This window comes from Salmo trutta, chromosome 34, assembly GCF_901001165.1.
Source record: "Salmo trutta chromosome 34, fSalTru1.1, whole genome shotgun sequence".
Lineage (NCBI taxonomy): Eukaryota > Metazoa > Chordata > Actinopteri > Salmoniformes > Salmonidae > Salmo > Salmo trutta.
In genome coordinates, this window is record NC_042990.1 from 10,840,714 (window position 1) to 10,850,975 (window position 10,262).

The 10,262-nt window shown below is 42.4% G+C and overlaps 1 long non-coding RNA gene across 1 annotated transcript; it reads right to left on the bottom strand.

Annotated features, from left to right (window-relative positions):
• Positions 1 to 5,058: 5,058 nt before the first annotated feature.
• LOC115173575 (uncharacterized) lies at positions 5,059 to 6,003 on the bottom strand. Its single transcript, XR_003871624.1, has 3 exons — positions 5,682 to 6,003; positions 5,275 to 5,306; positions 5,059 to 5,153 (listed from the first exon to the last, which is right to left on the bottom strand). It is a non-coding gene; the product is annotated as an uncharacterized LOC115173575 (long non-coding RNA).
• Positions 6,004 to 10,262: the final 4,259 nt, after the last annotated feature.

A 10,262-nucleotide genomic window follows, 5' to 3' on the forward strand; every position in this document is an offset into this window, starting at 1 on the left:
GCTTTGCAAGGGCCTTGGCTTTTGTGGCGCGATGGGTAACGATGCTTCGTGGGGTGTCAGTTGTTGATGTGTGCAAGGGTCCCTGGTTCGAGCCCGGGTTGGGGCGAAGAAAGGGACAGAACCTACACTGTTACACATGACACAAGTAATTTTTTCAACAATTGTTTACAGATTATTTCACTTATAATTCCAGTGGGTCAGAAGTTTACATACACTAAGTTGACTGTGCTTTTAAACAGCTTGGAAAATTCCAGAAAATTATGTAATGGCTTTAGAAGATTCTGATAGGCTAATTGACATCATTTGAGTCAATTGGAGGTGTACTGGGGGATGTATTTCAAGACCTACCTTCAAACTCAGTGTCTGTTTGCTTGACATCATGGGAAAATCAAAAGAAATCAGCCAAGACCTCAGAAAAAAATTGTAGACCTCCAAAAGTCTGGTTCATCCTTGGGAGCAATTTCCAAACGCCTGAAGGTACCATGTTCATACTTACAAACAATAGTACACAAGTATAAACACCATGGGACCACACAACAGTCATACAGCTCAGGAAGGAGAAGCGTTCTGTCTCCTAGAGATGAACGCACTTTGGTGTGAAAAGTGCAAATCAATCCCAGAACAACAGAAAAGGACTTTGTGAAGATGCTGAAGCGTCCTATATCGTCATAACCTGAAAGGCCGCTCACTGCTCCAAAACCGCCATAAAAAAAGCCAGACTACGGTTTGCAACTGCACATTGGGACAAAGATCGCACTTTTTGGAGAAATGTCCTCTGGTCTGATGAAACAAAAATAGATCTGTTTGGCCATCATGACCATCGTTATGTTTGTAGGAAAAAGGGGGAGGCTTGCACGCCGAAGAACACCATTCCAACCGTGAAGCACGGGGGTGGCAGCATCATGTTGCGGGGGTGCTTTGCTGCAGGAGGGACTGGTGCACTTCACAAAATAGATGAAATCATGAGGCAGGAAAATTATGTGGATATATTGAAGCAACATCTCAAGACATCAGTCAGGAAGTTAAAGCTTGGTCACAAATGGGTCTTCCAAATGGACAATGACCCCAAGCATACTTCCAAAGTTGTGGCAAAATGGCTTAAGGACAACAAAGTCAAGGTATTGGAGTGGCCATCACATAGCCCTGACCTCAATCCTATGGAAAATTTGTGGGTAGAACTGAAAAAGCTTGTGCGAGCAACGAGGCCTACAAACCTGACTCCGTTACACCAGCTCTGTCAGGAGGAATGGCCCAAATTTCACCCAACTTATTGTGGGAAGCTTGTGGAAGGCTCCCCAAAAACGTTTGACCAAGTTAAACAATTTAAAGGCAATGCTACCAAATACCAATTAAGTGTATGTACACTTCTGACCCACTGGGAATGTGAGGAAAGAAATAAAAGCTGAAATAAATCATTCTCTCTACTATTATTCTGACATTTCACATTCTTACAATAAAGTGGTGATCCTAACTGACCTAAGACAGGGAATTTTTACTAGGATTAAATGTCAGGAATTGTGAAAAACTGAGTTTAAATGCATTTGGCTAAGGTGTATGTAATCTTCCGACTTCAACTGTATACACTCAAAAGACAGTTTATTAGGTACACCCATCTAGTACCAGATCGGACCCCCCTTTGCCTCCAGAACAGCCTGAATTATTCAAGGTAATCTAAGTGTTGTTGGAAACATTCCACTAGGTTGTTGGTGCATCCTGATGCGATGGCATCACGCAGTTGCTGCAGTTTGGACGGCGGGAACATTCAGGCTGCAAACAGCCCATTCCATCTCATCCAAAAGATGCTTCTTCTTGTTTTTAGCTGATAGGTGTGGAACCTGGTGTGGTCGTCTGCTGTAATAGCCCATATGTGACAAGGATCAATGAGTTGTGCGTTCCGAGATGCCGTTCTGCACACCACTGTTGTACTGAGCTGTTATTTGTCTTTTTGTGGCCCGCCTGTTAGCTTACATGATTCTTGCCATTCTCCTTCGACCTATCTCATCAAAGAGCTGTTTTCATCCACAGGACTGTCGCTGACTGGATGTTTTTGTTGTTGTTGTCAAACCATTCTCAACCACAGGCCACGTTTAACCACGCCAGCCCAGGACCTTCACATCCAGTTTCTTCACCTGCGGGATCGTCTGACACCTGCCAGCTAATGAAATTGTGGGTTTGCACAACCGTCTCAGGGAACGTCATCTGCATGCTCACCAGGGTCTTGACCTGACTGCAGTTTGGTGTCGTAACCAACTTCGGTGGGCATATGCTCACCTTCGATGGCCACTAGGACGCTAGAGAACTGTGCTCTTCAAGGATGAATCCTGTTTGGGCAGGCATAAGCTACAGACAACAAACACAATTGCATTTTATCGATGGCAATTTGAATGCACATAGAGATATCGTGACGAGATCCTGAGGTCAATTGTTGTGCCATTTATCTGCCGCCACAACCTCTTGTTTCAGCATGATAATGCACAGCCATGTCGCAAGATTCTGTACACAATTGCTGGATGCTGAAAATGTCCCAGTTCTTTCATGGTCTGCATTCTCAACAGACCTGTCACCCATTGAGCATGTTTGGGATGCTCTGGTTCGAAGTGTACGATAGCGCGACACTGGCCAGGCCTCGTCTCCGGTCCCCAACCATCCATCTCCATCCCTGTATTTGTTCAAAACCTTCAGGGCAATGTGGTTCCAGCCACAGGGTCTGACGTCCAGCTCCTTTCCCCCGAGTAAACACTGTTTCCCCATCCTTAACATTTGTAAAGTCGTAGTCATACCGAGAATCAAGGAACTCATTCACGTTCACAGAAACAGTGGTTTGTGGAATGGAAAAGCATCTGGTAAAGCTAAGGCACGTGGTAAAGAAAATGTCTACAAACTTGGGTATTCAACTCCTTTAGTGCGACCACATTGACAAAGTCCTGTGGTGTTAGTGAAATTGTTCCCGTGGTGGCTGATTCCACCTTGCAACCCGAGACAGTAAACAGAGCCTCCAAAATGAGATTTACGTTTGGCATAGCGAGAGCAAGAAGGCAGAAAAACGTAAAAATCTGTGTGAAAAATGACTTCACAGAGAGCAGAAACATCCTTCCTGTGTGTAATCAGCAGGAAGGTGTCTGCTCTTGTACTTTATATACATAGACCTTGCCTTAGAGTGTACTTTTAACTTTAAATTCACTTTCTGTTGCAGTGACAAGAAAAGCAAGTAAGATACTGTACTGTGAACATAGAAAGATAATGTTCAAATCTTGGTAATCCACATTCTTGTTATGGTTGAATGGTAGCACCAATGACAGCAGGGAATGTAAACGCAATCAAACAGTTAATACTTTGAACGTATCTCAAGTTGGACAAGTTTACTTAGAGACATTATACTCCAAAACCAAAGTTAGTATTTTGCAAATCTGCAGTTGATACATACATTTTTTGACTTTCAAAGTAATAATAATAATTTGTACCCATTGATTCTTGAAGAATATCACCTATAAATGCCTCATGAGCTTAGTTCAACTGTCCTACCCCATCAAAACCTGAAATATAAGATTGTTTTACTCCAATGTCTAAACACAGTAAATGTAAACACTGTATATCCTCAAAACATGATTAAAACTATAATTTGATCTCATGGCTGGTCAGTCCTTGCATCTATAGTTCTGTCTATTCATTTGAGAGTGGTTCCATCTCTCCAGACCCATTGCTCAGCTATTTACCAAAGCAGTGGTGGGCTAAGCTTTTTGTAATTGTTTGAATTGCAGATTGCCCCTTTAAAACTCAATTGCTCCCTCTTTCAGGTAAAACAAAATGTTTGTGCAACACCTGTGTGAACAGGAATTCAAGTCTCAAGGTAAAAGTACTTCTGTAAATGATTGAAGTCATAATAGTTAGGACTAAACCTTATCTAACTGTAAATGTATGCCTGAGAGGTTTGGATGGCATGATGGTCATATTTAATCTCTAATTATGATAAATATGTTTTTCATAGGAAGAGGGTCTGCACTATGCCAGTCTGAAGCACATTGGTAATGCCCGCCCCACTGTTCAGGGAGTGCCAGGATTGGCCCAGGGAGATGTCACCTGTGCAACAGAAGTCAAATACGAACTGTGTGGTTAATCAATGTGTTACTCTCTTCAAACCCTGGAATGCTGGTCTAGCAGTGACCACAGCGGAATAGATGATGTGATGCTGGTCTCCCTGTACCCTCGATCTTTCCCTCCAGTTCTGCCGACCCAGAGATGCCAACTGAACCTCAGTGTCTTCCACATGAGAAGGGCCCTGAGACACAAACATTCATTTCAGCAATGCTTTCAGTGTAACGCCCTGGCCATAGAGAGGGGTTTTTGTTCTTTATTTTGGTTAGGCCAGGGTGTTACATTGGGTGGGCGTTCTATGTTCATTTTTCTATGTTTTTGTATTTCTTTGTTTTGGGCCGTGTGTGGCTCCCAATCAGGTACAGCTGTAGTTCGATGTTGCTGATTGGGAGTCACACATAAGTAGCCTGGTTTTCCTTTGGGTGATTGTATTCTGTTAGTGTGTTTTCCTGGCAGAACTGTTTCTGGTCGTTTTTGTTTCGTTTTGTATTGTGTTCGTTCAGTCAATTAAACTTCTAATGATGAACACATCCTCCGCTGCACCTTGGTCTAATTCTGACGACGGCCCTTACATTCAGTTTACAGTGAGATATATTCATTTGTACTCACTTCTTCCACATCACCCTGTGTGATCTCAGACCCTGTAAGACAAAATATGAAACAATCATTTGTTTACAATGAGAGCAATACTTTTTGGGAGAATGCACACATTTAACACAAACCCTACTATTGGGACTTTTCTGGTAGCAAACAATTAGTGTTCTTTACCTAGTCTGGAGCTCCTTCCTGCTTGTGTCCTGTCACTATAGGAAATAAGGTGATCATATCACATGTTTGTAAAAAGGTTGTTGCATGACCGCATAGGCCAATGTAATAGCTTAATATGGACCTAAAAGCTTGTACAGACAAGATCAGAGGCATATAATGTAACAATATCGTTTTTAGACATTTTCACCTGTACTGCAATTCTTTCTTTCTGTTCACTCTATCAGCAAAAAGGCCCGGCATTCCAGCCAAAAGCACCACGATGCATAGTCCAACGACAGCTATCATCACCACAACTGAAAGACAAAAGCAGTTCAACATGTGAAAATGTCACCTGTATTAAAGATAGCAGGATGAAAGATTTGAACTACTTTTCATTCAGTCTAATTTGTGTCTGAATGTCTGTGGACAACGTACCATTTGTAGGTCCTTATCTCTCTCAACAACATCTGAAAATAGGTGAAGAATATAGGTCATGGAATTTACTTTCACAGTGTTACTTTCATACTTGTTATAAGAATTGCATGGCGTTGCTGTGTGTTAACTGTTTTCATAACATCAGTGAACCTCTGGATTTTGAGGTGATCTGAGTTTGCCAAAATAAATAAATAATCAAGTCAGGCATAAGCATGGTATTTTAAATGAAAAGGGGAATGGCATTAGAGGGGTCTCTAAAGTGTGGTTCCCCCAACGCTTTCTCTCACTGCTTTTCCTAGGAAGTGATGAAGTTGATTGTTGAGCCTGATCTTTAAATTAAATGAAAATGTCACTTAAAATAAAACATGAACAATTAAATACATAAAATGCCATTTGGAAAGCTCTACCTGTCAACACTGTTACTTTAGCTGCCATTTCCCCATTACACAGGTACTTTCCAGAGTCCCCTGGCTGCAGATTGAGGTTCTGCAGGGCTCCATCTTCATCAAAGGAAAACCTGTTCTGTGGGTCCTCCCTCTCCCTTTTCCAGTTTCGCATGACTATCTTTCTTGAAGAACCACCTCTGCTTGGCTTTTCTAGATACTGTACAGGGCAGCAATAGGGTTCTGCCAGCAGAAACAGCACCTTTTTGGCCTGTGGGAAGACATTTATGAAATGATTGTAACAAGATGCAGAAATGTTACAGACAATGATAGGAATATGCTCATTAGACAAAAAAAAATGTTCAGCTAATTTCCTTAAAAATGTTTACTTATATTATTCTATCCCTCCAATGACAGAACAATTTCATTGGTGGTTGTCCACTTGTTCTGCTTGAAATTGATAATTGGTAAACAGTCAGTGGTCCATTTTCAGCTCTCATCATCAAGGACAGCAACCAATATATTTATAAAAAACATATTCATTATTCTAGAGGGGTGGACAGATAAGCGTTACATTTAAATTTGATTTGAGACTCGAAATTGAGCTCAGGCGCATCCTGTTTCCATTGATCATCCTTGAGATGTTTCTACAACTTGGAGTCCACCTGTGGTACATTCAATTGATTGGTAATGATTTGGAAAGGCACACACCTGTCTATATAAGGTCCCACAGTTGACAGTGCATGGCAGAGCAAAAACCAAGCAATGATGTTGAAGGAATTGTCCGTAGAACTCTGAAACAGGATTGTGTCGGGAACATATCTGGGGAAGGGTACCAAAAAAGTTAAGCAGCACTGAAGGTCCCCAAGAACACAGTGGCCTCCATCATTCTTAAATGGAAGAAGTTTGGAACCACCAAGACTCTTCCTAGAGCTGGCCACCTGGACAAACTGAGCAATCGGGGAGAAGGGCCTTGGTCAGGGAGGTGACCAAGGACCTGATGGCCACGCTGTCAGAGCTCCAGAGTTCCACTGTGGAGATAGGAGAACCTTCCAGAAGGACAACCATCTCTGCAGCACTCCACCAATCAGGCCTTTATGGAAGAGTGGCCAGACGGAAGCCACTCCTCAGTAAAATGCACATGACAGCCTGCTTGGAGTTTGCCAAAAGGCACCTAAAGACTGTCAGACAATGGGAAACAAGATTCTCTGGTCTGATGAAACCAACATTGAACTCTTTGGCCTGAATGCCAAGCATCACGTCTGGAGGAAACCTGGCACCATCCCTACAGTGAAACATTGTAGTGGCAGCATCATGCTGTGGGGATGTATTTGAGCAGCAGGGACTGGTAGACTAGTCAGGATCGAAGGAAAGATGAACGGAGCAAAGTACGGAGAGATCCTTGACAAAAACCTGCTCCAGAGCAGTCAGGACCTCAGACTGGGGCGAAGGTTCACCTTCCAACAGCACAACTTTTATTTAACCAGGTAGGCCAGTTGAGAACAAGTTCTTATTTACAACTGCGACCTGGCCAAGATAAAGCAAAGCAGTGTGACAACAACAACAGCACAGAGTTACACATGGGATAAACAAACGTACAGTCAATAACACAATAGAAAATATATGTACAGTGTGTGCAAATGTGGTAAAGTTAGGGAGGTACGGCAATAAATAGGCCATAGTGGCGAAATAATTACAATTTAGCATTAACACTGGAGTGATAAATGTGCAGATGATGATGTGCAAGTAGAGATACTGGGGTGCAAAAGAGCAAAAAAATAAATAACAATATGGGGTGAGGTAGTTGGGTGTGCTATTTACAGATGGGTTGTGTACAGGTACAGTGATCGGTAAGCTGCTTTGACAGCTGATGCTTGAAGTTAGTGAGGGAGATAAGTCTCCAGCTAAGTGTGATTTTTGCAATTTGTTCCAGTCATTGGCCGCAGAGAACTGGAAGGAAAGGCAGCCAAAGGAGGTGTTGGCTTTGGGGATGACCAGTGAAATATACTTGCTGGAGCGCGTGCTACAGTTGGGTGTTGCTATGGTGACCAGTGAGCTGAGATAAGGTAGGGCTTTACCTAGAAAAGACTTATAGATTTCCTGGAGCCAGTGGGTTTGGCAACGAATATGTAGCGAGGGCCAGCCAACGAGAGCATACAGGTCGCAGTGGTGGGTAGTATATGGGGCTTTGGTGACAAAAAGGATGGCATTGTGATAGACTGCATCCAGTTTGCTGAGTAGAGTGTTGGGGGCTATTTTGTAAATGACATCGCCGAAGTCAAGAATCGGTAGGATAGTCAGTTTTACGAGGGTATGTTTGGCAGCATGAGTGAAGGAGGATTTTTTGCAAAATAGGAAGCCGATTCTAGATCTAAATGTGGATTGGAGATGCTTAATGTGAGTCTGGAGGGAGAGTTTACAGTCTAACCAGACACCTAGGTATTTGTAGTTGTCCACATATTCTAAGTCAGAACCGTCCAGAGTAGTGATGCTAGGTGGGCAGGTGCGAGTAGCAATCGGTTGAAGAGCAGGCATTTAGTTTTACTAGCGTTTAAAATCAGTTGGAGGCCATGGAAGGAGTGTTGTATGGCATTGAAGCTCGTTTGGAGGTTTGTTAACTTCTATGGGCTAGGTGGGACGCTATGTTAGGACATAAACTTCACAAGAAAAACCACACAGCCATTTTCCAAGCAAGGACATGCATCACAAAAACCAAAAATATAGCTAAAATATTCACTAACCTTTGATGATCTTCATCAGATGGCACTCATAGGACTTCATGTTACACAATACATGTATGTTTTGCTCAATAAAGTTAATATTTATATCCAAAAACACCATTTTACATTGGCGCATGATGTTCAGAAAATGTATTCCCACCAAAACATCCGGTGAATGAGCGCATCAATTTACAAAAATACTCATCATAAACGTTGATAAAATTTACAACAGTTATTGAAAGAATTATAGATATACTTCTCCTTAATGCAACCGCTGTGTCAGATTTTAAAATAGCTTTACGGAGAAAGCACATTTTTCAATATTCTGAGTACATAGCTCGTCATCAAAGCAAGCTATACAGATACCCGCCAAGTTCTGGGGTCAACTAAACTCAGAATTATTATTATAAATATTCTCTTACCTTTGCTGATCTTCGTCAGAATGCACTCCCAGGACTGCTACTTCCACAACAAATGTTATTTTTTTTCGAAATACTCCATATTTATGTCCAAATACCTCCGTTTTGTTCATGCGTTCAGATCATTATCCAAAGGCATAACGCGCGAGCGTAAATCCAGACACGAAAAGTTAAATAGTTCCATTACCTTTCGTAGAAACATGTCAAACATTGTTTACAATCAATCCTTAGGGTCTTTTTAACATAAAACGTAGATAATATTCCAACCGGACAATAGCGTATTCATTACAGAGGAAAAAGAAGGAGGGGCGTGCTGGTGGGCTCGCGCATCACCAAGTCCTTTGTCCTCAGGCAGTCCACTCATTGACTGAGCTTCTATTTTCTGTCCAGTAACAGGAGAAGGATGAAACACGTTTCTAAAGGCTGGTGACAGCCAATGGAAGCCTTAGGAAGTGCAACGTGACCCCACAGACACTGTCGTTTCGATAGGGATTCAAAAGAAGAACTACAATTCTCAGATTTCCCACTTCCTGGTTGGATTTTTCTCAGGTTTTTGCCTGCCATATGAGTTCTGTTATACTCACCGACATCATTCAAACAGTTTTAGAGACTTCAGAGTGTTTTCTATCCAAATCTACTAATAATATGCAAATATTTGACTCTGGGCCCAGGTATTAGGCAGTTTACTCTGGGCACGCTTTTCATCCGAAAATGAAAATATTGCCCCCTATACCTTAAAAGTTAACTTGGCTTTCGAAGACTTTAGAAAGGCAGGGCAGGATGGATATAGGTCTGTAACAGTTTGGGTCTAGAGTGTCTCATGACCGCGGCATTTTTCCAATCTTTAGGGATCTGAGACAATACGAAAGAGAGGTTGAACAGGCTAGTAATAGGGGTTGCAACAATTTCGGCGGATAATTGTAGAAAGAGAGGGCCCAGATTGTCTAGCCCAGCTGATTTGCAGGGATCCAGATTTTGCAGCTCTTTCAGAACATCAGCTTTCTGGAGTTGGGTGAAGGAGAAGCGGGAGGGGGCTTGGGCAAGTTGCTGGGGGTTGCAGAGCTATTGGCCGGCGTAGGGGTAGCCAGGTGGAAAGCATGGCCAGCTGTTGAGAAATGCTTATTGAAATTCTCGATTATCATAGATTTATTGGTGGTGACAGTATTTCCTAGCCTCAGTGGGAGGAGGTGCTCTTATTCTCCATGGACTTTACTGTGTCCCAAAACTTTTTGGAATTAGTGCCACAGGATGCACATTTCTGTTTGAAAAAGCTAGCCTTAGCTTTCCTAACTGACTGTGTATATTGGTTCCTGACTTCCATGAAAAGTTGCATATCACGGGGGCTATACGATGCTAATGCAGTATGCCACAGGTTGTTTTTGTGCTGGTGTCACGTCCTGGCCATAGTAAGATGTTATTTTCTATGGTAGAGTAGGTCAAGGCGTGACAGGGGGTGTTTTGTGTTT